A 7,585-nucleotide genomic window follows, 5' to 3' on the forward strand; every position below is an offset into this window, starting at 1 on the left:
CAAGGTGACCCCGTTGTCCTGGCCTGTATTAAGCATGTCTTTTTATTCTGATGCTTTGATCACCTGAGGGCTTCCTGACTCTGGAGGGGCCACCCCTCTCCAGCTTGGCTAATTCCTCCACATAGTAAAGGACTCACCTGCAGGCACACTTTTCATGGGAAAATCAACCAATCCAGAGCCCACACTTCAACCGCATTCTTCATCATACTCTTAACTCTCCAAGCCACTATCCACCGGCCCTGATCATCCAAGGTAAGGTGCCAGATGCCAGGAGACAGCCCCTGTGCCCCAACGCTGGCTGAAATTATTCAAACAAGCCAAACCTAAGCCTGCCTACTCTGCCTCACCTGTTCATTCTTGCAGAAACCACAGTAAAAGCTCCTTGTTCATATTTCCGCCTATTCTGTCTGCCTCTAAACTGACTCTGGTGTGGCAAGCCCTCTCCTCTTGGGATCTGTGAGTATAACACTATTTTTTCTTTTTCTTTTTTTTTTTTTTAAGATTTTATTCATTTACTCATGAAAGACACATAGAGAGAGGCAGAGACACAGGCTGAGGGAGAAGCAGGCTCCCTATGGGGAGCTTGATGCAGGACTCGATCCCAGGACCCGGGATCACGACCTGAGCCAAAGGTAGATGCTCAACCACTGAGCCACCCAGGTAGGTGCCCCTACAGGCTGTTCTTTGAATAGCAAACATCTCTCTTGGTCGTTCAGCCTGGCCATGACTGAATAATAATAAAAGTTACATTCTAAAATATAGATACCTCCCCTGCCCTGCCAGTCCCTCTGAGAATAGGCAGCTGCCTTTGGACCAGTGGCTATTCTGAATAGTCAGTGCCCTGGGCCTCTCAGTTGTCAAAGATTTGAATATTACTCTGCCCTGCCCAGCCTACCCTGTATCAGGTACAGCACTAGATACTGGAGAACTAGACAGATGTAGGAATCTGCCCTCGTGGGGGTAGTGGGGTACCAGGCAGTAAGTGAGTAAGTAAAGAAAATAGCAGGTCCCAGGGTAGTACTGAGCATGGGCTCTGAGATCAGGAAGCAGGGGGACCAACAGAGATCTGAGTTCTGACCCCGGCACTGCTGCTCACCACTGCATGTGACTTTGTCCCTTGACCTCTGCAAGTGTTCATTTCTTTTTTTTTTTTTTTTAATTAACTTTTATTGGTGTTCAATTTACCAACATACAGAAAAACACCCAGTGCTCATCCCGTCAAGTGTACATTTCTTTATTCACAAAAGTGGATGATGTTGATTTGGGGCTAAGATGAGGAATAAATGTGTGTGTATGTGGTGCTTAGCCCACAGGTGCCAACACAGGGTAGGACCATAGTAAGTAAGGAGTGGAGGGTCCCTCCTGAAAAACTGAGTCCAGGGTCATCCAGGGACCCACGGTGGGTTACTGAGCCACTGGACATTTTCCCAGCTGCTTCCCAGGCCCCAGTGTCTCCATCTCAGAGAAGAAACGCAGAAATTAGGGACATTGGAAGGGATTTTAAAGGTCTAGAGGTAACTGTGACACCACATCTCCATAATCTCAGTGGCCAAGCCCACCTCCTGCCCAGGAATGAACCTGTATTGTACTGTAGGAGAAACCTGTCAATGCAACTTTGAGATCTGAATTATGTCATGTTTAACGAAAAGAGGAGGATGGCTGTAGCCCCTCAGCTGTCAGCACAGTCCCTAGGGCAAAGCGGGTTCTCAGAATATCAGCTATTGTCATCACCGTTGTTGTTGGTTATCCTGCAAAACCATTGAAAGTGTTCTTTTTTTTCTTTTTTCTTTTTCTTTTTCAAAAGAAAAAAGAGAACAGTGAAAAAAAAAATAAAGAGAACAGTGTGGGAAGGAAGGGGCCAAGAACATGCTAATGGTAGACTATAGCATTTTCCTCCCTGGAAGACTTGGAAACTGAGGACAGACACAGGTGGGCAATGTTGCTTGCCTGGGTTCACACTTTTCCCCATCCAGGCCCCAAATGGAAGTATGGGGACTCTCTCCTAGGCTGAAGCCCAGACACCCAGCCTCTAGGCACCCTCACTGGCCCAAGAGAAGAACAAGGGTAAGCTCATGCTCTAGAAATACTTCGAGAAATTCTGATATTATTAGTCTGGGATGAAGCCCGGGCAGAGATATATTTTAAAAGCTCCCCAGGGGATTCTAATTTGCAGCCAGGGTTAGGGACCACTGGAGACTGAAGCCGCTCAGCAGGAGCCCAGAGCAGGCTTAGACTCTGCCCAGATACAGTGGGAATGGTGACCAGGGGCTTCCTGGAAGAAATGATGTCAGAGCTGAAACCCGAAGGATTAGTATTAATAATAATAGTGTTATTGAATATTTATTACATGCTCCTCACATCCATTGTTCCATTTAATCTGTAGCCAAACTGCAATGATCCAGAAATCTGCCCAAGGCCCCACAGGTGGGAGTGGCAGAGTGGCTAAGACAGTTTGAAACACAGGCAGAAAAAAAAGAGAGAAACAAAAAAGAAAGAGACTCAGGCAGACAGGTGCAGTTGCACTGTGTTACCTGACCCAGGGAGCAGGAGGGGTGGGAAGGATTAAGAGCTCCTGGCAAAGGGAATAATGCGTGGGTTCAAGTAGATGTGTGTCTTGGGAAAACAAACAAACAAACAAATAAACAAACAAACAAACAAACAAAAAACAAAGCAAAACAGAACCCTTAATCTTCTGTTTCCTCATCTCTAAAGTGGGACTCATTCATTGCCACCCTGCCTGTCCTCCAGAGGGTGGCTGTGAAGATGAGCAAAAAGTTTGCAAACTACAGTAAGATGTGACCTCAGCAGCTCAGGAGAGCAGTGAGAGCAGAGGAGAGGCAAAGGCCAGCTGTCTTGGAAACGAGGCCTCGTGAGTGACCTGATATCACGGGATGATTTCATTTTTCCTATGCCTGTTCGTGCAGTGTCAGAGATGCATGACAGACTGGCCTGTTGTGGTTCTGACAGTGACAGCTTATAAAACCCACGGCAGACAGGATGACAGGGCTTACTGCCGATAGCTGTGCATGCTCGTGCATGCACACACGCCCGCCAGACCCTCAGATCTGAGCCAGCACAGACACCGTTGTTGGAGGACAAATAATGTCTTTGCAGAACCGACAGAAATTGAGAATTGCTGGATATGTCCCAGATTTCACACTGGATTGGCAGCTCCCAAAGTGAGTTCCATCAGAAGAAAGGGGAGTGGGGTGGGCTCTATAATCAAACAGTTTTGGAAAGTGCCAGGATAGAGCAGCTTCGACACCCTCCTTTGGCCTGCCAGGGTGCATCGTGAACCTGCAAAAGGGAAGTGTAGCCGCCAGCTCTTGTTGCATAACAAATGAGCCCTAAAACGTACTGACCAAAAATAATAAATATTATGGCACAGTTTCTAGGTCTCAGGAATTCAGCTGAGTGGTTCTGGTCTGAGTGCCTCATTACGTTGAGTCAAGACGTCAGCCAGGGTTCCAGTCATCTGGAGGCCTGACTAGGGCTGCAGGGTCTGCCTCCGAGCTCACTCTCCCGGCTGTCCCTCACCACGTGGGCCTCTCCAGGGGGCTGGTTGAGTGTCCTCATGACTCGGCCACTAGCTTCCCTCGGAGCAAGTAATCCCAGAGACGACGTAAGAGAGAGGCATGCCTGTCATGTCTTTTGTGATCCAGCCTTGAAAATGGCAAGACATCGCTTCTGCTGCATGCTGTTGCTCAGCAGCCCTGCAAAGGAGTGGAGAGCGGATCAGAATGTGTTCCAACCCAGTCAAGGAATCTGGGCTTTAAGTCTTCCACGCCAATGCTCATTGGCTACGGTCTGCCCTCGGGATGGAAGTGGGGGATGCAGACACTTTGACCCTGTGAGCAAAGTGGTTCTAGGAGCCCCAGAGGGGTTCTTCAAAGAAGAGTCACAGATGCAAACCCACCCAGAAGCAGAGGCGGGGAGGGTGCACAGACAGTTAAAGACGCAGAAGAACTCTGAGCAGACCACCAGCAATGCCTGCTGCATTTATACTCACAGAGAATTGGAAATGACAATACGGCTCCACTACACGGGTTAGTTGGACAAATGAGGGTACTTCCATACGAGGGGAAAAAGTATGCAGCCATTAACTATTATGCTCCTAAAAACGATTTAGTGTCACAGCAATAGGACAAGGGAAAAGTTGGCCTCAGCTAATCAGTGTGTATGATCATCTATTTACAAGAAATATAAAATCACAGCTGCATTTTAGTTATGTAGTTGTTACAAATTTGCATAAAAGTTGTTATTTTTCGGGCAGCCCGGATGGCTCAGCGGTTTAGGGCCACCTTTAGCCCGGGGCGTGATCCTGGAGACCCGGGGTCGAGTCCCACGTCAGGCTCCCTGCATGGAGCCTGCTTCTCCTTCTGCCTGTGTCTCTGCCTTCTTCTCTCTCTGTGTCTCTCATGAATAAATAAATAAAATATTTTTTAATTGTTATTTTTCTAAAAAAGGTGGTGTTCAAGTTATTTTTTTCCTTTGTGCATTTCTGGGTTTTCCAAATATTCTGCAGAGAGAATATATTGACTTTGAGACAAAAAAGGCAAACTGAGTGGTTAAATCCAGGATTTGATTCTCATAAGGGACACTTTGATGGAACAGATCACCTGACACAGATTTCTCTTCCTCTCCTACGACATGGGATTTGCAGGGCCGTAGAGTGAAATGATTACGCATACACACTGCAGAGCAGGACTGCCCTAGTTTGAATTCTGCTCCATCGTTTACTAGCTGGGTGACCCTGGGCAAATGTCTTAACTTCTCTGTGCCTTGGGCTCACGGGCAACACCATAGAGGTGAGGAAGGAGTAGAGATGTGGTGCTTTGTCGAGATGTGGTGAGGAATAAATGAGTTGAGATATGTAAAATACTTAGAGCAATTCCTGGTATATAAAAAGCCAGGCAGTGTGGACACCTTCCCCTATCCCCTGCTTGCATCCCTAATTACTAGTCTGAATGGCGAGGGTCTTGTTTTGCTCTTCCTCCTCTCATTAAAGCTCTCCGGTCCCACATGCTGTCGCATCCCTTTGGGATCCTGCCAGGCGTAAGTGGGCAGTGATGAATGAATCAGGTGGCCAATCCCATTCATCTGTGTTCAAGTCTTACCTCCTGCAGGGATGCCCTTTGAGCCCTGTTGCAGAAACCCCAGAGAGCCTCCGTGCAGGCCCCGGGGGTGCGCACCAATGGCTTCCACCTGGCAGCATCTGGGGCCCTTTCGTATATCTTTGGGGTATCCTCACTGTTATGTGTGGCTTCATGGGGATTTTCCATCAAAGAGCCCCATCCCAAGCTAAAGCCATCAGGGCTTCTCTCATGGGAATTTGAAACTTTTTGCAGAGACTCAAGGATGGAAAATAGCTGAATCTGATTCATCCCAGTGACAGTACCCTGAAGAGATGTTCATTTTTCTTACTTTCTAGATCCCTGGAGCAGCCCCATTCCTGTCCTTCCTGGGGTTCAATGCTTAGCTTTCCTTTCAATTATACGAGCTATACCACATCCTTTTCCCCTAAATTAGTTAAAGTCTATTTCTTTCACTTGAAAATGACAATCGCCAGCTGCTATCATAGTGAGTGAGAGAGAGGGACAGACAGAAAGAGAGGGAGAGATGATGGGCCAAGCAGCATCTCCCCTGCCTCCTGTAAGGGGACACCTGGACATCCAGTCCAGCTCAACGACTGACTCCTGTGACCACTGGGCAAATCCCCCCACCTCTTTCTTTGATCCTGTCTCCTAGAACCATCCCATGAATGCAGTGGTGCTGGGAACCCTGTCCTAAGCTCCCCCATGCTTTCCCTGGGATCATCACACATCCCATTGCTCCACTAAGCCATCTTGTCTAAGCTAGCACACCCAGTCCCTCTTTCTGGCCCAGATCAACTCTCCTGAGCTCCAAATGCCTCCTGGGCATTTCCATGCAGGGACTTCTCAAGCTCCACCTGTGCAAAAAAGAACTCAGTACCTCTTCTTGCAAACGGCTCTCTCCCTTTCTCTGCCTCTTCAGAACATGGCATCATATACACCCCTCCTTGTCAACCTGTCACCAGGCATTGTCCATATGCTGATGTCCTCTGTCTTATGAGTCCTTGTTTGTCTAGCTGTGGTCACTTTACAACACTCATTCATCTACTTATCCCTTAACCTTAAGAAGTCCCAGAGTTGGGTAGTATCATCCCAACTGGAAGAAATAGGGAATCAGAGAAGAGAAGCAATCTGCCCAAAGTCACACAGGAAGTAAGAGGCAGGGCTGGAATCTGAACCCAGGACTGTCTGAGACCATAACCCATGCTGAGTTCCCCAGGACTATGTCTATGGTGCCCGAAATCGAGAGGAGGAAGATTTGGGCCAATCTCTCTGTGGCCGGTTACTAAGGTCCCCCTTGCAAACAGCAACAGTGTTGCTCATGAGTTCATCTGCTCCACCTAGCTCCACCTAGTTCCTAATCTGGGCTCATGACCTTGCAGCTCATCTCCTAGACAACAACAGAGTGATGCAACAAACAGAAGGGACCTGCCAACTCATAGCTGAACCACCAGGGCAGGACCGTTGGTGCCAGCCCAGGATGTGACGGTGGTTGAGGGGTGGCTGACGTCCATCAGGGCTCCAGCCCAGAACATCCACTCTACATAGTTACCACCATGTGCCCCGAAGGACCAGAGGAATCCACCTCCCAGTCCTGGCAGGGTGACCAGGAGCAGGAAACCTTGCAGGCAGCTGGAAGAGCATGACCCGCAGTGAGTACAACACACTTGCTGTGTGATCCTGGGGTCCTCGGGAAGGTTCTGGAGACCCAGTTTCCAACATGGTACTGGGAATCAATAGCTCTACCTGCAACTTTTCAGGAAATCCATAACTCCCAAGCATATCTGGCATCTGAGTACCTCTCACCTCTTCTCCACCTCCACCTTGATCTGAGCCCATGGACATTACAGCAGAGGCCACTTCCACTCTCGTCCCTACAACCAGTCTTTTGAAAATACTCTCATGGTGGTAAATAAAACATGTAATAAAATTTGCCATTTCACCCTTTGTGCAAGTACACGATTCAGTGGCATTAATGACAGTCACAATTTGTGCAACCATCGCTACTGTCTATTTCCAAAACCTTTTCATGACTGCGAACAGAACTGCGCAGGCATTAAGCAATAACTCCCTATTCCTCCCTTCCCCAGTCCCTCGTAATCTCTAACCTACTTTCCATCTCTGTGAGTGCGCTTACCCTGGACAGCTCGTAAAAGCGAAATCATACAATATTTGTCCCTTTGTGTCTGACTTCTCTCGCTTAGCATCATGTCTTCGAGTTTCATCCACCCATGTGTCAGAACTTCATTCCTTTTAATGGCTATATGGTAATATATTACTGCATGGATAGACCGCATTTTGTTTATACATCCATCCACTGATGGACACCCCACAGTCAATTCACCCACAATAGCCAGAGTGATCCTGGGAAAAATATTTCTCAGACCGTTGGCTCAACTTTATTCAAACCCTCCTATAACTCCTTAATTCATTCAGTCCTTATTATGCCTACAAAGCCCTAAAGGATTCTCTCTGCATGCACATTGCATTAC

General features: G+C 47.8%; 1 long non-coding RNA gene across 1 annotated transcript; it reads left to right on the forward strand.

The window, feature by feature from the left end:
* The first annotated feature begins 124 nt into the window (after positions 1–124).
* LOC140594148 (uncharacterized) lies at positions 125–6,965 on the forward strand. The gene is made up of 3 exons (XR_011994651.1): positions 125–252; positions 364–456; positions 6,476–6,965. It is a non-coding gene; the product is annotated as an uncharacterized lncRNA (long non-coding RNA).
* Positions 6,966–7,585: the final 620 nt, after the last annotated feature.

The sequence above is a fragment of the Vulpes vulpes genome, chromosome 10, assembly GCF_048418805.1.
Source record: "Vulpes vulpes isolate BD-2025 chromosome 10, VulVul3, whole genome shotgun sequence".
Taxonomy (NCBI): domain Eukaryota; kingdom Metazoa; phylum Chordata; class Mammalia; order Carnivora; family Canidae; genus Vulpes; species Vulpes vulpes.